The 25,412-nt window shown below is 40.0% G+C and overlaps 1 protein-coding gene across 2 annotated transcripts in view; it reads left to right on the top strand.

Annotated features, from left to right (window-relative positions):
• Positions 1-25,412, top strand: part of Shrm (Shroom) — a 631,603-nt gene that overhangs the window by 348,244 nt on the left and 257,947 nt on the right. The gene's annotated exons all lie outside the window — the stretch shown is intronic.

Genomic DNA, 25,412 nt, shown 5'->3' on the forward strand with positions numbered 1-25,412 from the left:
TTATTGTTGCTATCGCAATCAATTGTGGCTGATCTCTGCTGCACAGCGACTGGCATCATTACTAAAAATCGATTTGTGCTTCTATATCCTACACTCACTAACTCCGGTATCCTGTCATTATTACTTGCCACACTTATCGGTCAAGTAACCAATTTTATTATATTTACACATGCAAGTTCTCCTATTGTGGCATTAGATTCCATGCAATCTTTTTTTTTTTTTGTCTGTACGATTGCTCAATTGTTGCTACTATATAAACTTCAATTTATATTTATTATTATATTTATTTGTAAATCGATATTTGATTTTATTTTTATTATAATTATTTTTCTGCTGCTTCGCAAAATCGCTATTTTGACCCACTAACCCAGGCGCTTTTTATTTTGTTTTGCTCGGCAAATGCATTGCTATTCAGCAGTCAGTCTATCACTCGATCGATTGATCAGTTAATCTCTTGGGGTTTATGTACGAATGAACTCATTTTAACAGCCGATTGTGCAACATGTTGCACGCAAATCGTAAATATAAGATCGTAACTTTTTTATTGCTGCCCATTCACAAAAGGCGCCTGAGCCATTGTGAGGTTTATGAATGCAGTGATGCGGAAGATAACGAATCAAGAAAATAAAAATATATAGAACTATAACTTTTTACAGTAATTACAGAAAAATAAAAATTAAATAAACTGGATATTCCTCGTCACAAATTGAAGAACGCTTGTCTTCTATTATGAGCACAGTGCTTTTTTAAATCACAAAAAGTATTATAAAATTTTAAATCTTATATATTATTTCTAATTGCTGTTTTTATGTGCATGTCCCTTTTTCGCTCTTATTTGGAATCCAAATCTATAAATAAAGTTTTTTGTCCGGCAGTTGCTAGCATTCGCCAGATGGTAGCGCAAGTGCATGTAAGTTTTTATTGATGGATGAATGATTGATAAAACAGCTAATTTCTGTTGATATTTGATATGAAACTTTCATATTTTATGGATATAACGAAAAACCAGGAGGCATAATAAACGAGCATACAAACAGCATAGCAGGTTAAGTCGAACCTCTCAAAATATTGAACAAAAAAAGAACACAAGTAGCTGACGAAAGCAAATAAACTAGTAATCAACAAATTTCGAATCGCTGACTTTTACCTGCCTGCGCATCGTAAGCAGCCCTTAAGCAAACAGCCCCTAACGAGCGCGCTCACACAAGTACTGAGTATTTGCTATACGTAAGACGATCGATTGAGAACAATGAAAAACTATTATAGCTTTCAGCTGTACACGATCATGACAGAGCAAAATCGAACAAACCAAACTTGACAAAAGAGTAAAAATTTGTTCCAAACTTATTCAACTCTAAAATCCATCTTAACTCTGAGGCTAGCGATTTGTTTTCAAGTCACTGGTCGCTTCAAAACTTAAAATAAGCAAGATGCCAACTATTATACATATAATACGAAGATACTCCGTTCGCGTTGTTTTCATATTCATGTTTACCTTATCTTACTTATTATCTTGTCCTACTTATTTATTGTGATAGTGAGCAATTTACAAGAACATCTTCCTGAAACGTTGTGCACTTATTTTAAGGAGCTTGGAAAAGGACATCGTGTCCATGTGGATGTCTTCAAGACGTTGCCAACTGATTGAAGTTATTTAAAAATAAGTAGATACTTGTCAATATTGGCATCAAATGAAAGCTATTTTGTTTTACTATCTCAGGAATGGCTTAACCAATTTAGATGGAGGCTGGTACACTTTTTTCCAGGGACTTGAAAAAGGAGGCTACTTGGAATTTTAATACCTAATATAGTTTTAGATATATGGACAAAAATGTGATATAAATTGTATTCTGTTTAATGTAGATATTAGAGATATGTATGGCGCAGGGATAGGAGGTATCAGAAAATTGTTTAGATACTAGTTCGGAAGTATTGTACAGGAGACTTCCGGCAGAAGCTGGCAGTCATTCAGCACAATACTGAGTCGAACGAAATCAATATATGCCTTGAAGACTCGCCACTGTAGCGAAATGTAGAAGTTTTGGACCTAACAAAAAAACATGCATGTACAAATTTATAATGATGAGGAGTCCGCGAGTGTTGCTCAGCACATTCAGAAGACGGTCTTATAAAATTCGACCATAGGTTTTGCAACCTTCTGAGCGCGTAAGAGCGCCTTAAAAACGAAATTCGCCACAAAATATTGGAAAGGAGGACTGTGGCTTTGAGAAAGGGCAATATTAGCTGCCAAAAATTACACCACTCGAAACATATATATAAAAAAAAAAGTCGTGTAAATGCCTGGCGAGGTGACTACCTATAAGTCCATTCACTCGGCAAGGGTCAACGACGAGGCAACAACATACACGCCTTAGATTTTATACGCTTTATCATCCAAAAGCTTAAAGTGATTACCCTCTCACATACGCAATGACAGCGCAATAGTGCTATGGAATGCAGATCCCTAATTTAGAGCTTCCAGGGGTGCCTTCGTACTAATTGCAGTTAAAACGGAGTGCCAGTTGTAAAATAGTAAAAGATTGCAATAATAGCATTGGCACAAGTCATCATTATCAGGGCAGGGCACAATGGAGAATCGGTATTAATATCAAGAATAACTTTTTTGAATTTTCAATTTTAACGTCAGCAGTTTCCTGTGAAAACTTAATTTTCATTAACAATTAATAAAAGTCAAGGGCAAACATACAAAGTGGCAGGGAATCACCTATGTTCCCCTTGCTTTTTGTACCGACAACGTTTTTTTACGTGCTCGCGAATATAGAAGGCTAGAAACCTTTTTATATATACAGCAAAAAATAATAATTTTGTGCTAAAGAAACATTTTTATTAAAATAATTAAAATTTATTTGCGTATTCCTTCCTGTATGCCGATAACAGCTCCCTATACAACCTTCACCCCAGTTATTCCAGAGAGAGAGGATTGGGGAAGAGGAATTATCTGGGGCATGGGACCGGTTAACTTGTTCACGGATGGGTCAAAGCTGGATGGAAAGGTTGGTGGGGGGGTCTTTTGTCAAGAGCTAAATTTAAGCCGCAAGTTTAAGTTGGCTGATCACTGCAGTGTATTCCAAGCGGAAATTGCTGCGATTAAGGATGCGTTGGATGGAATGCTATCCAGTGCTACCACGGTTAGGGAATTTAACATCTACTCTGATAGCCAATCGGCTATCAAGGCCTTGAGCTCAACTACAGTGCGATCGAGGGTGGTCTGGGAGTGCCTGACCTCGCTTGCGATTGCATCGAATTATTTTACAATTAAGATTATCTGGGTCCCGGGCCATAGTGATATCCCGGGTAACTGTCAAGCGGATCTCTTAGCCCGCATCGGTACAACTGAACCGGATGAAGATGGCTGTAGGGACTTCGGTATCCCGCTGGCCACCTGTGGATTGCTCCTCCATAGCTGGGCCTCGAATCAGCTCAGCAAACGTTGGGCGGGTACCACGTCTTGCAGGGTAGCAAGATCTTTCTGGCCGAAAGTGGATGGCAGGAGGTCTGCTGAAATAATTGGGTTCACTAAGGCTCACCTATAAATGGTCATTGGGGTTTTGACAGGGCACTGTCCCATGGGTATCCATGCGGTACGTCTCAATATACTGGAAACTCCATCCTGCTGCAGCTGTATGGAGGATGATGAGGTGGAATCACCAAATCACTTTATGCTTGATTGTCCAGCTTTTGCCAGAATTAGGCGAAAGTACTTCGGTCGCGACTCACTTGGATCTCCCGAGGATATATCCAAAGTTGAGATCGGTATCATTCGGAGCTTTATCGTTGCTACCCAACGATTCTCTAAGTAGCTGGATCTAGGTCACCGTTATTTTTGGTGTATGTGGTATCACAACGGACCTTCGTGTTGTCCAAGTGAGCTATCCTTATCAGGGCAGCTACCACCTAACCTATCCTATCCTATCCTTCATACGGTCCATGCAACGGGTAAAACTAGTTATGCATAAAAAATTAACAAAACATTTCACTAATTTTCAATATGATGGTACGTATTTATACGACTAGACTCTTTCATTCTAGTCTTTCACACAAATTGGCTGGACTTAAATTGTTTTGCATACTCAAACCGGGATCCGCAAAAGCAGTTGAATATTCGCTGAGTGGGGTGGTAATCTGTGTGGAGGAAGTATTTTTAGATGGATCCTATTTTTTGCAAGAGCAGTGAGGATTCTGACAGTAAGATACTATTTGGTTGCCGTTTTGCTAAAGTAGTTGTGTTTCGATTCTAATTTGTTTCATAAATCTTAACCTCATCTACATCGAATAGTCTAGAGAATTCCAGAAGAAAGGCCTTAACTGATATTATTTTCCAGTGATCAAATTTGTTTTTTTTTTATATTGTCTTATAAAATAAATATATTTGTCGCCCCTTACAGTGGATTATTTGCGATACGAGCTTGACGTAAATTAATTGCCCATTTGAAAGGCAGTTTCAACAATCAAATTTCAACCAAGCAAGTGTGTAAATTAATTCCGGTATTTTCCTCGATTGCTCGAAATGTAAGGGGAAAAATTAAAATTTGAAGAAAAGCTCCGAAAGTAGGAATTAATCAAATTCTAATTAGAACTAACCAATATACAATATAATAAGCAAATTAAAAAAGTTTGCATACGAGTACACTTTAATTACATTTTCAACATTGCAAGATTATGTTAACGATTGCGCCTGAAGGTAGGCAATACAAATTTTACATTCACATTAATTTCAATTTTCAATGGAAAATGGAAATAAGCTATGTGCTAGCCGCATTGCATACTTTTAGGCGTTCTGATATGAATATGTGCCCAACAGTGAAATCAACTAGTTGCTCACTAGTTTGAAGACCGCCATCAATTATTTAGCAAAACGCTATTTTTTTTCTACGCTTGATCAGGAGACAATTGACGAACTATGAATTCATGCAGTGGACAATATTTTCAATGATATAGCGATAACATGAAAAAAATCTACATACAACTCAGGAGACAATTGTCGTTAAATAAAGTAAAAAAAATAAAATATAAGTAGTAGCATGTTTTTTCATACTCAGCTGAGCAGAGCTCACAGATTATATTAATTTTGTTCGCATAACGGTACCCCGTAACGATATAAACTAACCGAGATAGATATAGACTTCTTTCTATATATCAAAATTATCTGGGCGAAAAAAGAAATTAATTTAGCCATGCCCGTCCGTCCGTCCGTTCACTTTAAAAAACCCAAATTTATTGAATTTTTCTTATATCTAAATTGTAAATGGGAAAGTTTGCATGTTTGGATGTTTGGATGTCCAGACGCGTGTCTTTGTGCCTCAATCACGCAAGAACCGCTAAACAGATTTGGATGAAATTTGGCACACATGTAGCCAATGGTCTAGAAGGATCTACCAGCTATATATTTTTCAAAAGGGCCAGGTCCCCGCCTCCTAGGAACAGATATAATTTAATTATTATATTCTTTCGTCTGCATCACGACAGAACGGCTACACCGATTTTGATGAAATTTGGGACACAGAAAATAGTATACTAGCGAAATTTTTTACGAACATGAAAAGGGTGGTTGGGGTCCCACGAACCCTTCGAAAAATTACTTTTTACTTGCCGGCATCCCGGCAGAGTCATTTCGGGACTATTTGGGGATTATTTGGGAACCTTTCCGGCATCATTTCTGGCTAGTCTCCGGGATCCGACGAGGATCCCGCCAGGGTCATTTCGGCACTATTAGGGGATCATTTGAGGGCCTTTCCGGCATCATCTCTGTAAGGTTTTCGGGATCCCGTCGGGGTCAATTCAGAACCTTTTCGGGATCATTTGGGGTCCCTTTCACCATCATTTCTGGATGTTTTTTCGTGATTCGACCGGGATCCCGTCGTGGTCATTTCGGGACTTTTTCTCGACTAATACGTGATTTTTAGGGAACCTTTCATTATCATTTCTGGATGGTTTTCGGGATCCGTCCGGGATGCCATCAGGGTCATTTCGGGACTATTTCGTGATCATTTGGGGTACCTACCGGCATCATTTCTGGATTTGGGGATCCGTCCGGGATCACGTCGGGGTCATTTCGGAACTTTTTCGCGACTAATACGGGATCATTTGGGGACCCTTTTGGCATCATTTCTGGATGATCTTTGGGATCCGTCCGGGATCCCGTCGTGGTCATTTCGGGACTTTTTCGCGACTAATACGGGATCATTTGGGACCTTTCCGGCATCCTTTCTGGATAGTTTTCTGGATCCGTCCGGAATCCCGTCAGGGTCATTTCGGGACTTTTTCTCGACTAATATGGGATCATTTGGGGACCCTTTCGGCATCATTTCTGGGTGGTTTTTGGGATCCGTTCGGGACCCCGTCAGGGTCATTTCGGGCCTATTAGAGGGATCATTTGAGGACCTTTCCGGCATCATTTCTAGATAGTTTTCGGGATCTGTACGGGAACCCATCGGGGTAATTTCGGGACCCTTTAGGGGTAATTTCATGACTTTTTCTGTATTATTTCGGGATCATTTGGGGACCCTTCCGAGGTCATTTCTGGATCCGTCCATGATGCCGTAGGAGTCATTTCGAGATTTTTTCTTACTTTTTCGGGATTGTTTTGGGACCCTTCCGGGATCATTTCAGGATCCGTGCGGGATCCTATCGGAGTCATGTCCGGACTAATTTGGGATCATTTCGTGACCGACCCTTCCGGAATCATTTCTGTGTGGTTTTCGCGATCAGTCGTGGATCCCCTCGGGGTCATTTCGGAACTTTTTTTGGACTATGCCGGGATAACTTAGGAACCCTTCCTGGATATTTTCTGAATTGTTCTTGAGATCCGTCCGGGAGCCCGTCAAGATCATTTCGAAACTTTTTCGGGATTATTTCGGGATCATTTTGATACCCTTCCGGGAGCATTTCTGTGTGGTTCTCTGGATATGTCTAGAATCATTTCGTTGTCATTGCGGGTTTTTTTGGGACTATTCCGGGAACTTTTGGAGACCCTTCCGGGGCATTTCTGGATGGTTTTCGGGATCCGTCTGCGATATCGTCGGGGTCATTTCGTGGCCTTTTCTGGATAATTTCGGGATCATTTGGGGATCCTATCAGGTTATCAGCTCATATAGATCTTTTTTTTACTCAATTGCAAAAACAAAATGCATTAGACAGACAAATTTTTTTAAACAGATAACTTGATAAGCAGGCTAACGTGAATAGCCCATATATTTAATTTTTTCCACGCGGACGTGGCCGCGGGTAAAGGCTAGTTATCTCTATAATTTTAAAAACACATAACTAATACACACATTTGTTTTCTTCTCTTTGCAGGTAAGCCGCAGACTTTGCTAATATTTTAATGTTCAGATGTCAATTTATGTCTGATATTATACATCAAAGAGGAATATATAAGAGGAAATTGTTTAGTAAGTATGTATGTGTGTATTAATAGAGCAATTAATTTAATGGATTTCAAACAAGAGAAAATTAAAAGCAGGACATATGTATGTACACTAGACTGGGTCGATTTATTAACCGATATCGTGCCATCGACTTTTCAATAGGATTTGGGCTCAGGAAAAAAACTTCCACTACGCATACCCAAAAAAATTATTTTCCAGCCAGCGAAATTTCATTTTTTTTACTTTGATTTTTAAGGTTTTTTTCATGACCTACTAAAAAAAATTCCATTTGATTGTAAAATTGTCATGTATACCCTGTCCGACCCAAAAATGCCCGCTGAAAACTTTGGCGATAACAGTTTAAAAAAAAAGCAACCGTTTTTAGCGGACATTTTTGGGTCGGGCAGGGCAGGTAGGTAGGTGAAATGGCTGCGACCCTGGTTGCCCAAGTAGCTATTTAAAGCCGTTTTGATGCCATGTAACTCGTCTAAAAACCTACAGAATGTTACGGTCAATGTATTACAATCAGCCAGAGTTGTTGATAAAATTAAGAATATTCGGGATTGTCATCACAGATAACCCGCTGAGATCTTCTAGAAACGGGGTTACAAGGAACCTTAGCCGGGCTCTAGCTAGAGCCGGGCATTTACACATAAAGTGTTCTACTGTCTCCCTGGCATCTGGATCTTTGCAGCTTCTGCAGTGCTCGTTATACGGAATGCCCATCTTTTCCGCATGCATACCTACTGCCCAATGACCGGTGCAGACTGCTATCAGTTTGCGTGTGTTAGCCCTTGATTTGTTTAGAAGACTTCTCGTCCTCTTTCCATCATAGTTTGGCCAAATGGATTTTGATATCGCACAGGTGGTGATGTTATTCCACTTTGTTTGTGCTTTCTTCAAGTAGAAGCTTTGGATATTCCCCTTGGCTACTGCTAAGGGTATGCTTACTTCGACACTGGTTATTTCCTCGTTCATCTCCGATGAGCCCCTGCGTGCTATCTCGGCCTTCTCGTTACCCTCTATCCCCCTATGACCCGGGACCCAGATAACGCGTAGTTCTATATTGGTGGGTAACTGGGATATGTGTCGCTTACAAGCCCACATTAATTTTGAGTTAATGTGTGGCGAGGAAAGCGCTTTTATCGCTGTTTGGCTATCCGACAGGATGCAAACTTTACCAGCTACATTCAAGCCCTCCAGTGATTTGCAGGCTTGCCAAATCGCGAGGATTTCTGCTTGGAACACGCTGCAGTGCGATGGGAGTCTGAATGACGCAGACAAATCTAGGGACTCAGAGAAGACTCCGGCCCCACTCCCGATTCCATCTTGGAGACGTCAGTGTAGATTTTGATGTCGTCGACCCTTATGCCCGGGTTTCTCTTTCACTCGTTCCTGCTTGGAATGGCGGTATGACAACCGTACTCAAACTTCAGTTTGCGAGGGTAGTAGTCTGTCTCGGTACTACATGTACCATCCGGAAGTTTCTTTAGGATACTACTATGCCCTTGCTGAGTATCCTTCCAACACCCAGACTCTCTGAGTCTCAGTGCGGTTTATAACGATGTACAAAGTATATGCAAGTCGATCGGAAGCAGGTGCAAAATGGGGTCTAAAGCAGCTGTGGGACAAGTGCGTCCGGCCCATATGGCACCAACGCACGCAGTGCGCTGGACTTTTTGCAGGCTGGTGAGATTGTAGCTCTTACTTAGTGCTTCCCACCAGACTATGGAACCATAGGTAAGCACCGGTCACACCACCGCCTCGTACATCCAAAGTACCATGCTTGGCTTGAGTCCCCATTTCTTACCAAACATTGATTTGCAGGCATAGAAGGCGATGCAGGCCTTCCGTACCCGCTCTTCGATACATACTTTCCAATTCAACTTGCTGTCAATTGTTAGTCCCAGATACTTGGTACTCGATGACAGGGTTAGTTGCTGGCCTTTTAAGAATGGTAGTCTAAATGCAGGTGGCTTGAACTTCCTCGCTGAGTTTATCCAAGGCCCTTTCCATGATTTCGCTCATTACGGAGGGGAAATGACCAGAGACCAAGATCGCCACGTCGTCGGCATACGCCAGCATCGTAAGCCCCCCTGCGTTAAGTTTTCCTAGGATTTCATTTATGGTGATCAACCAAAGCAGAGGTGAAAGCACCCCATCCTGTGGTGTGCCTCTGCATACCTGCTTGCCAACGCTAGCTCCGCCTAGCTCTGCTGTTATTTCGCGGTTGCGAAGCAGGGTTAAAATCCAAAGCCGCAGTGGCTCTTCAACCCCTGCCCTACCGAGGGCAGCCTCAATTGCTTCGGCTCTTACATTGTTAAACGCGCCTTCCACATCAACAAACGCAGCCAGAGTGAACTGCTTGTGATGAAGGGAGCTTTCACCGTTCGAACTACGTCATGTAGCTCGGTTTTTCGGTGGATTTCCCTCTCAGGTACGCGTGCTGTGCCGTGGAAAGTAGAGCCTCGCCTAGAAGCTCCCGTATATGTATATCTAGTAGCCTTTCGAACATTTTCAGAACAAAGGGCGTGAGCCTTATTGGCCGAAAGTCTTTGGCTACTTCATCCCCTTTCTGTCGGCCTTAGGGATGAAAACCACCCTTGTTTTCGTCCATGAGACTGGAATGTGATTGAAACGAAAGGGTATACATATGAAAATTTTTTTAGTAGGTCATGAACAAAACCTTAAAAATCAAAGTTTTTTTTTGGGTATGCGTAGGTGAACTTTCTTTCCTGAGCCCAAATCTTATCGAAGAATCGATGGCGCGATATCGGTTAACATTCGGCCATAAAAATCGACCCACCCTAATGTACACTATGTATGTCGGGGTTGATTCTGGATAGCTAAGAGTTTAACCTAATACAGTATCCAGAGCGTTTCTTTATCTTTACCACCACAAATGATGCCACTGTGATGTGATGCTAGCTTGCTCTGCCTACCACACCGAAGGACTTGTGTTCAACTCCCGCGTAAAGTAATTTAGAAAATAGTTTTTCTAAGCCGTGTCGCCCCTCGGCGACCGTAATCATATCTAAAAAGTCAAGATTTTGGTTGAATCAGTTTACAAAACAAATTTTGCTTTATACTTTTTTACTTCTTATCTAAAAAAAAAAAATGTAAGGCGCGATAGCCTCCGAAGAGATTTGCGGCCGAGCTTCTCTTCTAATTTGCGTCGTGCTCCTCTTGATTTTCCCCACAAATTGGCCGGACGGGACCTACATGTTTTATGCCGACTCCGAACGGCATATGCAGGCAGATGAGTTTTGACTGAGAGCTTTTAATGGCAGAAATACACCCGGAGCGCTTGCCAAACACTGCCGAGGGGCGACCCCACTTAAAAAAATTTTCTTCTAATGGAAAAACCTTATTTCTAAAGTTTGGATGATGCTTTGCCCGGGGTGTGAACCCAGGGCATACGGTGTGGTAGGCGGAGCACGCTACCACCACACCACGGTGGCCACCGTGAACCTGATAAAACCTCTTAAAAATTTATTTTTTTCTGAGCGGTTGTTTTATGATAAAGTTGAATAAACTGTGGGAGTGACGTAACATTTGAGGTTGAATTTAACCTCGATTAACTACTAAACAAGTCAACTTTACAAAAATTCTCTTTAGAATTTTTTTGTAAACCGTTCCATTCCCTACACAAATATCCACAGCTAGTGGTGGTCTGGTACACCTTTTATAAAAACTTAAAAATTATTCTAAGGATTTGGGATATGGGTAAACTAAAGACACGATTAGCTTCCTCTAAATATTAAAATAAAAAGTAGAAGTTTTTACTTTGCTTTATCTTTTTGAATGTCCTGGACAATATTTTCATAATACCAAAGATTAGGTTGAACTAACCGGTCAATAAAAACCTCACATAGACTGAATGTGTCCATAGTTTTACCAGAATTTTTTTTGACAACCAAACGGAAAACCCCCAATCAGGTGCCAGGACATATGTTATAGAATAACTCCGTCATCTTGGCAAATACTAGAAGTTTTCTAGGATCCAGCTTAATTGCTGCTTCAAGATCTGACAACTTTACCAATATGCAAATTGACGCGACTGCAGCTTAAGCACGTTGCCTCCAAAATGTCTGCTGTTTTTTCACTGTTATAATTTCCGCTTGAAAAGCGCTGCCGTAATCTGGCAGCCTGTAGGATCTACTTATTTCTGGGTCGACACAGTAAACAGCAGACCCAACCCCTTCCATTAATTTGGAACTATCCGCATACACGTATATAGCATGTTTTGCCATTTCTGTACCCCGAGCACCAGCCCACCGGCTCAATTGTAGCCCCAATATCTTTTTCGAAGCTCAGGCACGGGACCATATATTCCGTTTTCCCGATATTAGATGCCGCTATACTGCTGTGGCCATAAGGCCTGCACTCAGGTTGCCGTTGCTAACGCGATGTTTTTGGCCGTTAGGTCTGCAGAATGGCATGCATTTAAGGCTCCCCTTATGTTAATCATTGATAATAATACGAAAAGAAAAATACGTTCGCCCCACCCTAATATATACCAATGTGTGCATAGTTATAAATTGATTTTCTGCCGCACTTGCACTCTTAAAAACATTTGGCACATGGTGTGAGCAGCATAAATCAAATACTGAACATTTAAATAAAAATATTATTAGCCATTTGTCTGCAAACAAGAAATGATTTTTCAAAAAAAAAAAAAAATTAATTCAAAATCAACAAGTAAGGAAGGCTAAGTTCGGGTGTAACCGAACATTACATACTCAGTTGAGAGCTATGGTGACAAAATGAGGGAACATATCCATGTAGGAAAATGAACCGAAGGAAACTCTGGAATGTGTTTGTATGACATGTGTATCAAATGGAAGGTATTAAAGAGTATTTTAAGAGAGAGTAGGCCATAGTTCTATGGATGGACGCCAATTAGGGATATCGCCATAAAGGTGGACCAGGGCTGACTCTAGAATTTGTTTGTACGATATGGGTATCAAACGAAAGGTGTTAATGAGTATTTTAAAAGGGAGTGGGCCTTAGTTCTACAGGTGGACGCCTTTTCGAGATATCGCCATAAAGGTGGACCAGGGGTGCCTCTAGAATTTGTTTGTACGATATGGGTATCAAATGAAGGGTGTTAATGAGTATTTTAAAAGGGGTTAGGCCTTAGTTCTACAGGTGGACGTCTTTTCGAGATATCGCCATAAAGGTGGACCAGGGCTGACTCCAGAATTTGTTTGTACGATATGGGTATCAAACGAAAGGTGTTAATGAGTATTTTAAAAGGGAGTGGGCCTTAGTTCTAGTTCTCTTTTCGAGATATCGCCATAAAGGTGGATCAGGGGTGACTCTAGAATTTGTTTGTACGATATGGGTATCAAATTAAAGGTATTAATAAGGGTTTTAAATGGGAGTGGTGGTAGTTGTATATGTGAAGGCGTTTTCGAGATATCGACCAATATATGGACCAGGGTGACCCAGAACATCATCTGTCGGGTACCGCTAATTTACTTATATATGTAATACCACGTATTCCTGCCAAGATTCCAAGGGTTTTTGAATCCGCCCCCGCAGAACTTTTTCATTTTCTTCTACTTTTGGTGTCACACCCATTTTACAAAGTTTTTTTCTAAAGTTATATTTTGCGTCAACAAACCAATCCAATTACCATGTTTCATCCCTTTTTTTCGTATTTGGTATAGAATTATGGCTTTTTTTTCATTTTTCGTAATTTTCGATATCGAAAAATTGGGCGTGGTCATAGTCGGATTTCGGCCATTTTTTATACCAATACAAAGTGGGTTCAGTAAAGATATATCGATTTTTGCTCAAGTTATCGTGTCAACGGCCGAGCGGAAGGACAGACGGTCGACCGTGTAAAAAACTGGGCGTGGCTTCAACCGATTTGGACCTTTTTCACAAAAAACAGTTACTGTCGTAGAATCTAAGCCCCTACCAAATTTCACAAGGATTGGTAAATTTTTGTTCGACTTATGACATTAGAAGTATCATAGACAAATCAAATGAAAAAGGGCGGAGCCACGCCCATTTTGAAATTTTCTTTTATTTTTGTATTTTGTTGCTACATATCATTACTGTGGTTGAATGTTGACATAATTTACTTATATACTGTAAAGATATTAAATTTTTTATTAAAATGTGGCTTAAAAAACATTGTTTTTTAAGTGGGCGTGGCCGTTCTCCGATTTTGTTAATTTTTATTAAGCATATATATAGTAATAGGAGTAACCTTCCTGCCAAATTTCATCATGATATCTTCAACGACTGACAAATTACAGCTTGCAAAACTTTTAAATTACCTTCTTTTAAAAGTGGGCGGTGCCACGCCCATTGTCCAAAATTTTACTAATTTTCTATTCTGCGCCGGAAGTTTAGCTCACCTACCAAGTTTCATTGCTTTATCCGTCTTTGGTAATGAATTATCGCACTTTTTCGGTTTTTCGAAATATTCGATATTGAAAAAGTGGGTGTGGTTATAGTCCGATATCGTTCATTTTAAATAGCGATCTGAGATGAGTTCCCAGGAACCTACATACCACATTTCATCAAGATACCTCAAAATTTACTCAAGTTATCGTGTTAACGGACAGACGGACGGACGGACATGGCTCAATCAAATTTTTTTCCGATCCTGATGATTTTGATATATGGAAGTCTATATCTATCTCGATTCCTTTATACCTGTACAACCAACCGTTATCCAATCAAAGTTAATATACTCTGTGAGCTCTGCTCAACTGAGTATAAAAATTTTATTTCATTAGCAATGCTGCGCGGCTATAAGTATACCTTTTCTTCTTGTATTTTTTTTTTTCTTTTTTTTGCTAAATTGTTAAAATATGCAAAAATGTTGCACATATGCAATCACAAACCATCACCTCCCCAAAGCATTTAAGTCAACTACTCGCACATACCTACATAATTGAATATACGAAACTGTTGTTGTTGCTACCCTTTTCCTCAACTACTGTGTAATTTTTATACAAAATAATTTGTAGCGGGCATAAAATCCATCACAATTGTTGCCTCTTTTTCCTGCAGCATTTTGAAACGTCTTGAATGGAATAATTTTCCGTTTGCTGAAGTTTTTTTGGCAAAAGCTACCAAATAAATGCTCTGTCAGTGCGCGGGCTTTGAGATAAATACTTGTAATCGTAAGTAGACAAGTTGTTAGTAAATGAATGCGTGGTCAGTCTCGTGTAATGCGAAGGGAAAATTGCTGCATCACGTTGTTGCTGATGTTAGCCTGCTGTCGTCGCTGTTGCTTAACGGTAATTATGTTGCAATGCGTTAAGTAAATTTGGAAGCAGTTAGCGAATTTCTGCTTTTCATTTGAGAGTTTGGAAACTTGTCTTCTGGTATTAAAAAATCTATCTTCATATTTATACTCAGTTGAGCAGAGCTCACAGAGTATATTAAGTTTGATTGGATAACGGTTGGTTGTACATATATAAAGGAATCGAGATAGATATAGACTTCCATATATCAAAATAATCAGGATCGAAAAAAAATTTGATTGAGCCATGTCCGTCCGTCCGTCCGTCCGTCCGTCCGTCCGTCCGTCCGTCCGTCCGTCCGTTAACACGATAACTTGAGTAAATTTTGAGGTATCTTGATGAAATTTGGTATGTAGGTTCCTGAGCACTAATCTCAGATCGCTATTTAAAATGAACGATATCGGACTATAACCACGCCCACTTTTTCGATATCGAAAATTTCGAAAAACGGAAAAAATGCGATAATTCATTGCCAAAGGCGGTTAAAGCGATGAAACTTGGTAGATGGGTTGACGTTATGACGCAGAATAGAAAACTAGTAAGATTTTGGACAACGGGCGTGGCACCGCCCACTTTTACAAGAAGGTAATTTAAAAGTTTTGCAAGCTGTAATTTGGCAGTCGTTGAAGATATCATGATGAAATTTGGCAGGAACGTTACTACTATTATTATATATGTGCTAAATAAAAATTAGCAAAATTGGATGAAGAACACGCCCACTTTTTAAAAAAATTTTTTTTTAAATTCAAATTTTCACAAAAAAGTTAATATCTTTACTGTATATAAGTAAATTAAGTCAAAATTCAACTCCAGTAATGATATGATGCAACAAAATCCAAAAATAAAAAATAATTTCAAAATGGGCGTGGCTCCGCCCATTTTCATTTAGTTTGTCTAGAATACTTTTAATGCCATAAGTCGAACAAAAATTTACCAATCCTTCTCAAATTTGGTAGGAGCATAGATTCTATGACGGTAACTGTTCTCTGTGAAAATGGGCGAAATCGGTGGAAGCCACGCCCAGTTTTTATACACAGTCCACCGTCTGTCCTTCCGCTCGGCCATTAACACAATAACTTGAGCAAAATCCGATATATCTTTACTAAACTTAGCCCACGTACTTATCTGAACTCACTTTATCTTGGTATAAAAAATGGCCGAAATCCGACCATCACCACGCCCACTTTATCGATATCGAAAATTACGAAAAATGAAAAAAATGCCATAATTCTATACCAACTACGAAAAAAGGGATGAAACATGGTAACTGGATTGGTTTATTGACGCAAAATATAACTTTGGAAAAAACTTTGTAAAATGGGTGTGACACCTACCATATTAAGTAGAAGAAAATGAAAAAGTTCTACAAGGCGAAATCAACAGCCCTTGGAATCTTGGCAGGAATACTGTTGGTGGTATTGCATATATAAATAAATTAGCAGTACCCGACAGATGATTTTCTGGATCACCTGGTCCACATTTTGGTCGATATCGCGAGAACGCCTTCACATATACATCTAAGGGCCACTCGCTTTTAAAACCCTCATTAATACTTTTAATTTGATATCCATATCGTACAAACACATTCTAGAATCACCCTGGCCCACCCTAATGGCGATATCTCGAAAAGGCGTCCACCTATAGACCTAATGCCCACTCCCTCTTAAAATGCTCAGTAACACCTTTCGTTTGATACCCATATCGTACAAACATTCTAGAGTCACCCCTGGCCCACCCTAATGGCGATATCTCGAAAAGGCGACCACCTATATACCTAATGTCCACTCCCTCTTAAAATGCTCAGTAACACCTTTCGTTTGATACCCATATCGTACAAACATTCTAGAGTCACCCCTGGCCCACCCTAATGGCGATATCTCGAAAAGGCGTCCACCTATAGACCTAATGCCCACTCCCTCTTAAAATGCTCAGTAACACCTTTCGTTTGATACCCATATCGTACAAACATTCTAGAGTCACCCCTGGCCCACCCTAATGGCGATATCTGGAAAAGGCGTCCACATATAGACCTAATGCCCACTCCCTCTTAAAATGCTCAGTAACACCTTTCGTTTGATACCCATATCGTACAAACATTGTAGAGTCACCCTTGGTCCACCTTTATGGCGATATCACCTATAGAACTAAGGATTACTCCCTTTTAAAATACTCATTACCACCTTTCATTTGATACCCATATCGTACAAACACATTCTAGAGTCACCCTGGCCCACCCTAATGGCGATATCTCGAAAAGGCGTCCACCTATAGACCTAATGCCCACTCCCTCTTAAAATGCTCAGTAACACCTTTCGTTTGATACCCATATCGTACAAACATTCTAGAGTCACCCCTGGCCCACCTTAATGGCGATATCTCGAAAAGGCGTCCACCTATAGACCTAATGCCCACTCCCTCTTAAAATGCTCAGTAACACCTTTCGTTTGATATCCATATCGTACAAACATTCTAGAGTCACCCTTGGTCCACGTTTATGGCGATATCTCGAAAAGGCGTCCACCTATAGAACTAGGGATTACTCCCTTTTAAAATACTCATTACCACCTTTCATTTGATACCCATATCGTACAAAAACATTCTAGAGTCACCCCTTTCCCACCCTAATGGCGAAATCTCGAAAAGGCGTCCACCTATAGACCTAATGCCCACTCCCTCTTAAAATGCTCAGTAACACCTTTCGTTTGATACCCATATCGTACAAACATTCTAGAGTCACCCCTGGCTCACCCTAATGGCGATATCTCGAAAAGGCGTCCACCTATAGATCTAATGCCCACTCCATCTTAAAATGATCAGTAACACCTTTCGTTTGATACCCATATCGTACAAACACATTCTAGAGTCACCCCTGGCCCACCCTAATGACGATACCTCGAAAAGGCGTCCACCTATAGACCTCCTGCCTACTTCCTCTTAAAATGCTCAGTAGCACCTTTCGTTTGATACCCATATCGTACAAACATTCTAGAGTCACCATTGGTCCACCTTTATGGCGATATCTCGAAAAGGCGTCCACCTATAGAACTAAGGATTACTCCCTTTTAAAATACTCATTACCATCTTTCATTTGATACCCATATCATACAAACACATTCTAGAGTCACCCCTGGCCCACCCTAATGGCGACATTTCGAAAAGGCGTGCACCTATAGACCTAATGCCCACTCCCTCTTAAAATGCTCAGTAACACCTTTCATTTGATTCCCATATCGTACAACTAGAGACACCCCTGGTCCACCTTTATGGCGATATCTCGAAACGGCGTCCACCTATGGAACTAAGGATCACTGCTTTTCAAAATATTCATTAACAGCTTTCATTTGATACCCATATCGTACAAACATATTCTAGAGTCACCCCTGGTCCACCTTTATGGCGATTTCTCGAAAAGGCGTTCACCTATAGAACTAAAGCCCATTCCCTTTTAAAGTACTCATTATCACCTTTCATTTGATACCCATATCGTACAAACGCATTCTAGAGTCAACCCTGATCCACCTTTATGGCTATATCCCTAAATGGCGTCCACATTTAGAACTATGGCCCACTCCCTCATAAAATACTCTTTAATGCCATTCATTTGATACACATGTCATACAAACACATTCCAGGGTTTCCCTCGGTTCATAATCCTACATGGTTATTTTCCCTTATGTTGTCACCATAGCTCTCAACTGAGTATGTAATGTTCGGTTACACCTGAACTTAACATTCCTTACTTGTTTCGTTTTACGATTAGCAAGCCGAAAGTTAGTGGTAACCACTTCTAATTGACGTTACCAACTGTCAGGTAGCTGCAATCCTATTATCTAACCCAATGAGTATTCATTTTAGAGTAAAACGAATTAAAGAAATATTCACAAATTGGATACCTGTGGCCGTATTTAGCATTACTTGATTCATGGGTGCGCGCTGCGTAAGCTTCATGGCTACTCTCACGCAAATGAGCTACGCAATCATCTTTCGTTTGCGTGAAAAGTATATTCCTCATATATGTACTGCTTGTATCACATCTGTCGCTTTAGCAGAATCTCATCCACCCTCCTTCGCTATTGGGCGAAGTGCTCGCATTCGGGGAAAGTTTGTCATTCACTGTCCAATTTTCCGCAGCATAATCATTTCGGGTTTTCAACCTTACCCATTCTGTGGAGATATTTACGGAAGTAACTGTGTCCGGTTAAAAAGTAAAAGTCGATCTCTCGAGGCGGTCGCTTCAACCATAGTTTCAGTTCGGGGATCAATTTTAGGTCCAATTTCCTGTTCGGTGATGCTGTTCCACTGTTGCTCTCAGTGCCGGATCGGTTTTCTCGCGCCTTTATGGCAGCAGCATCTCTTCTGCACCTTATAAGAGTATTGAATCTGTGGCTGATGCAAGAAGCATTTTTAAGGATGATCATCTCCGTTTTTGTTCTCGACAGCTGAGGACTATGGTCAGCGGTCCATTTATTTATGCTGCGCATGAGCTTGTTTAGTTTAACCTGCGCCAGATCACAAATTCTCGCTGTTATAACAGCTACCCGTACTACTATACCTGTATCATCGGGCGACACCTAGGCGTATCTTTAGCCTTAGTATTAATGTTGAAGGTTGAATACTCCTTTAGTTTGTTTCTCTGCCCTCTGAGGTCTTGGACAGTGGCTGGGTTTTTGGCTGGTTGTGGCCGCTGTTTTGGCATCCGAAACGTTAACTGGTACCAAGGTAACTTTACGGCAGCTTAATGGCTTCTTTTTCTTCCTCTTCTTTTTTGCCTTCGAGTCTTCAATCTCGAAATCAAATCTCTTTAGTGCGATCTTCTATTTTCTGCCTGCTCTCCGCTCTCTGTATGTTGGGCCCATGAAAAGCTCATTTAGATTAACGCTTCTTCAGGAAGAGTCATCCCTGCTCTTATGTCCTAGTTTCAGTTATAATTCTGATACGGTTGTAGTTACGGCTACGCTTGTGGTTACGTGATCAATTTTCCTGTAGCCTACTGTTCCAATACTGGATGTGTGAACCAGAATAAATCCTCCATAAACCTATTTTACCTACTGGTGTCAATTCAAGGATTCTTTATAAATTGGATGATTTTTTTTTTGTATCTCACCGTGATACTAAGAATCTTAGTTTGTATGGAAGCCTTATGAAGGGAAGTAACGTAACTCGTTCGCTGATCTATTTGGTGCTTCTCGCTAACAATATTCTGAACATATTTTCTCTTAGTAGTTCATTCAACTCCACACAGCACAAATGGAGAACAGACAAGCAAGATGAGACGACCCGCATATTCCACGGCATCAAGCAAATGGTCCCTAGGCATTCAGCTAGTAAGTACCTGAAAGGTGTTGTAGTAGAGCAAAGGAGATACATATCAGTCAGATTGTTTGCAAAATCCGCAAAACTGCATTAATCATCTGTATTCGCTCTTCCCCCTTTGAATAACTCTTTATCATTCCTTTTACCTTATCAGCAACACTCGCTGTATCTCTTTCCTCTCACTCCCCCCAAAGACCTAAGGAACTATGGCATGACTTTAAGTATTTCTCGAAACTCATCGCCGTTTATTCTCTTATGGATCCGAATATATCCACTTTAGCAAAGTTTATAGTCGTTTAAACCACCTCATTTACTACTTCAGTGCCCTCTTTTATGTGTGGGATATGTTAGCATCGAGGTGAAAACCATGGGAACATTAATCTTATATGCATTCCATTTTAATATTTGTGTGTCACTAAAGTCTAAGCGTAGCGATCCCTGCCAGGATGATCCTTCATCACCTTCCATTCAATCAAGTTTTGAAACTGGTTTCCTCATCTACTTTATGACAAGTGTCGAGCCCCAAGGTCCAATCTGCAACATGTTATGGTTACTGGCTTTCTCACTTAAGTAAAGGATCCATTTTCATGGCCTCTGCCAGACAACGTAAAAAACGTCCGCGCCGAAATCTGAGTCGTCTTGTTTACATTCCTGTATGCGTCACCGTCGGAGCATTGGTGCAATATCACATGATATCCGACTTTATCACGTTGGATTCTAAGGGTACGCTTACACAGCCAGCGATAAGCCGAAAAATTGAAATCGACCGGGCTAGTGCCAACCAATTATTGCCTGGTAGCTTTTTTTCTCACGTTTTACTTTTTCGCAAAAATACGCAGGTTTATATGCTTTTATCTGCTTATCCCATAAAGGGCGCCTGCTTTGCACACAATTAATTAACTTTTCACAGTAAATGCACGCAATTTAACAAACAGAATCGGACGATAAAATAGAAAACGCGGAAATTTATCGGCAGAGAAAAACGACAACGGTCGATAACAATTCGGTGATCGGTTGAAAGGTACAAACGCTCATCTAAATACATGTGTTTACTTTTATCAGACGATATCGACCGGCAGCGGTCGATCCAAATCGGTGGCTATGTAGGCCTTACTGTCGACAAAGATTGTTACATTTGTGCCTGGGAATGTACTATCCTGAAGCACTCTGCCTAACCTCTATAGCATAGACCACAGCCTGGAAGACACTGCTTCAGTCTGGATGTCGGTACGATTGATTTACCTGCAGATGGTTTAAGTACATTCTAGTTCCAGTTTCGTTTTCCATTTTTGAGCCGTAACATAGGTTAGGTTAGGTTGAACTGGCCGGTCAATAAAGACCTCACATAGAATGAATGTGTCCATAGTATTACCAGAATTTGTTTGACGACCAAACAGAAGAACCCCAATCAGGTGCCAGGACATATGTTATAGAATAACTCCGTCCTCTTGGCAAATACTAGCAGTTTTCTAGGACCCAGCTTAATTGCTACCTCAAGATCTGGCAACTCAGCCGCCCCTAATAGCTGGGGCCTTGATCTGGCGAGCGCAGAACATCAACATGCTCAACCGTTTCTTTCTGCAGACTTCCTACACTTGCTGTTACTGACGAGGCCTAACTTATATACATGTGACGCCAGAAGGCAGTGTACAGTCAGTATGTCCATCGTGAGCCTTAAGTCTTCTTTCTTCAGAGATATGAGCCACTTTGTTAGTCTAATATCATAGGTTTTGCACATGATCTAGAAATTTTGCAGGCCCGCACTTTTGTTCACGCCTTTCCTGCTTGATGGATCATATGCAACTCCTGTATCCTTTTTGTTTCTCCCAAACGGATTGAGACGTCGACTCAGCGAGTGCTGCACCCTCCTTTGCCAACTCATCGGCCTTTTCGCTACCTTCTATCCCTTTATGATCGGGAGCCCAGTAACCTAAGAAGTATGTATATAATTTTTAGTGCAGAATATTAGTTTTAACCACTTTTATCAAACTTTCTCAGCATAATTCTCGCAATATTCCTGCCACAATATACACGATCATGTACAACAAGCAAAATAAATGCATACCATGGAAGCACGTACAGAGATGTAATGCAAAAACAAATCCACACAACCATCATTAGCGCCACACATCAACGATTTTTATTAGCAACACAAAATCGCAACAAATTCAATCAATGTCACACAAACCAAACAAATATCGTAGTCACTCCATCGGTGGGCCGCATAAGTAGTTACAGCTACAATAACAACAACAGTTTAAGTCCACTAATCAATATGTGGCTCATCATCAGCATTTTGCAACATTGCAAGAAACGTATGCGACAACATTAATGATGTATTAAATAATTTGTTACGAAATTTATTGCACGACATTGCAACGTAATGTTGAAGCAATATGCAACATGCAACATGTCACGCGTTAACACAAATGCCACACACAAGAAATTGAGGCACTAAAGAGAAGAGAAAAAAGGAAAAATAGCAAAACTAATAAAAGTTAGGAATCCTGGGGGGGTAACAAACCCACAAAATGTTGGCACGTAGTGCGTGAACAACCAAAAAAAAAAGAAGAAAGATGATAACAATATTTTGTTATTTTTGTTTTTGTTGCGCTTCACCTACGCTTTTGCACTATGGACGACGTGTGTCGAACAATGCAAATGATTTCCGCATTTATTAGTCGTTGTTGTAAGTAAGATGCATAGATACCTATTTTGAAGTAGTTTTAGTTGAGTTGATAGTTGGGATGTATGCGCATGCGCGTAGTGATCATCACTTTTTATCAGCATACAAAATTCGTGTAAGGACTTCCGTAGAAGTTTAAAAATTTTAATGGATGCAACAATATCTGTACAAGCACGCGCACATACATGCACATAAAGTCGTTAATTTTTTTCCTACTACCGCTTATGGAATTTATTAGAGTTTTGTAATTTTGGCGCAAATTGATTGTGTAGCAACTAATTGGCATTTATTGTTTGTAATTTGTATGTTTGCTTTTGCGAATATTTGTACGCATTAAGCGATTATTGATTTTTAATATGGCATCAGGGTCAAGTAGATGCTTTTTTACAAAGTATTTTATTAGCTTAGTTAATCGCAAATCAAGTTTTGTTTATAAACTAATTAAAAACAAATAAGGAAGTATAAGCTTGGGCGAAACTGAACATTATATACCCAGCTGTGTGTTCTAACATACAGACATGAAAAATGAATGACAACCCTCATTGGAAGCAGCTTTTACCATCAACGCATACGTCTATGGTAAGTGTTTTTAGATTAGTTAATGAAAGGCTGCGACTACTCCAAAACTACCTACAAAAATGTCCAAAAGTTCTGCAAAGGAGGGCGATTGCCATTTCGTAGGATATTACATCACTTTGTCAGCTAAAACACTGAGATGAGACAGAATTAGAACTAGTACCATCTGCTTAGGTGATAGTTCTGCGATAGTTCGGAAATAGTTCTAGGTATGCCTATCGTAAGAGGCGACTAAAATACCAAATTGGTTCAAGGGGTTATGTAGCGCAACCATCTCAAGGTTTCTAGCGCAATATATAGCTTCTCCAACCCAATTGTCAACCTCACCTACCCGTGACGAATCCTGTTTCATTAACAGCCGAGGCTCTGGCGACCCCGTACTCCCGAGAGATCTAGGGGTGGGAGGGCGATATGGCCTAGAAGGTTTCATGTGGTCATAACAAATCGTTCCCGAGATGGTCGGGCTTGTACCTTTATGGTGCGTGTTACCTGAAAGTACCGGATCTGCATCCGGCAAAGAACCATCAACATCAATAGCACTCCACAAGGCCTTCGAGGTGTGTCATTATCGCTGCAAAAATAAACAACAACAACAGTTCATTGTCGGGAATAAACCTTACAAAACTTTATTAAAAAAATGGGCGTGGTCGTCAACCGATTGTGCTCAGAGCTACATATATAACTATAATACCAAGAATCATACTTCTGCCAGCTTACTAAATGGTATAAACGGTTTTTTATTTGCCGCTTTTAAATTTCCCTCTTTTGAATGTGGGCGGTGTCACAACCATTTTATAAAATTTTACTAAACTCTAGCCAAGTTTCGCCACTTTATCATCATTTCTTTAAGCATTGCGTCAGTTTTTCCACTTTTCGAAAGTTTCGATATAAAAAAATTGGGCGTGAAAATGAGGTGACTTTGACCATTATGAACACATATATATTTTGAGTTAGATGGTACTTAATTTTGTTAAGATGTCTAAATTTTAGCTAAACTTGTCAGGCTAACGGACAGACGGAAGGTCGAGTAATAAAAGTGGGTGTGGTTTCCAATCGATTTACAGCTTACAAAACCTTTAAATTTTCTTCTTTTAAATGGGGGCGCGGTTACACGCACATTTTATAAAATTTTACCAAATTTTTTTCTTCCATCATAATGACAACTAACAAATGAAGTTTCATCATTTTATCGGTCCCTGCTAATGAATAATCGAGTTTTCCATTTTTCGATATCTACATACAGTTCCTCACAAAAATAAGTACACACTTGGTTTATGCTGAGAACAACTCAAATGCAGTGGCTCACAGCTTAATTGATAATTTTCATCTAAAATATCGCAAATTCCCTAACATTGCATGAACAAAAATGCATTTTGTATGTGGGAAATTGCTCAACACCCTCGCCGAAAGAATTCTGAAAATTCAGGAAAAATTTTGAGCTATTTTTTACTTCCACATTATTATACTAAAATTTATTGGTCTACAAAACTGCATACTCAAAAATTTTCTAGAAATTCTGAAACAAAATTTGATGGTCATTTTTGAAATTTTGATTAACCTTTTACATTTTTTTTTAATGTGGTTTCTGTTAGGGAATTTGAGATACTTTAGACGAAAATTATCAATTAAGCTGTGAGCCACTGCATTTGAATTTTTTTCAGCATAAACCAAGTGTGTACTTATTTTTTGTGAGTAACCGTACATATTTTCCTTAATGCCAGTACGTACAACCATTATCCAATCAAAGTTAAGCCGGAGTCATTGGTGCCGTATGTCGTATCGCTGTATCCGTATCCCTAACGTAATCAGCTGTTTATCGTTACGACAGTAAACCAAAACCGAATTGGTTGGCTACGATACAGTTACGACCTTAGCGGCACCAATAATCGATTGCATTGATTCTCATAAGGTTGGTCGAATCAGCTGTTATAAGGTTACCGATACGGTTACCGATAAAGCACCAATGTGTCCAGCTTTATAATACCGTCGTACGCACTAGGTATAAAAAGTCGAGAAAGCTAACGACGCACCAAAAATTTTTGAAATTTGTTTCTTTATTCTAACACTTAATTAAATTTTTCAAATTTATTTTTTCCAAACCTATGAACACAAAATTGTTCAAAATATTTCACTACTCTTACATTCGCATTGGATTATTCTAGTATTCAGCAACAACCG

The sequence above is a fragment of the Eurosta solidaginis genome, chromosome 3, assembly GCF_040869045.1.
Source record: "Eurosta solidaginis isolate ZX-2024a chromosome 3, ASM4086904v1, whole genome shotgun sequence".
Taxonomy (NCBI): Eukaryota; Metazoa; Arthropoda; class Insecta; order Diptera; family Tephritidae; genus Eurosta; species Eurosta solidaginis.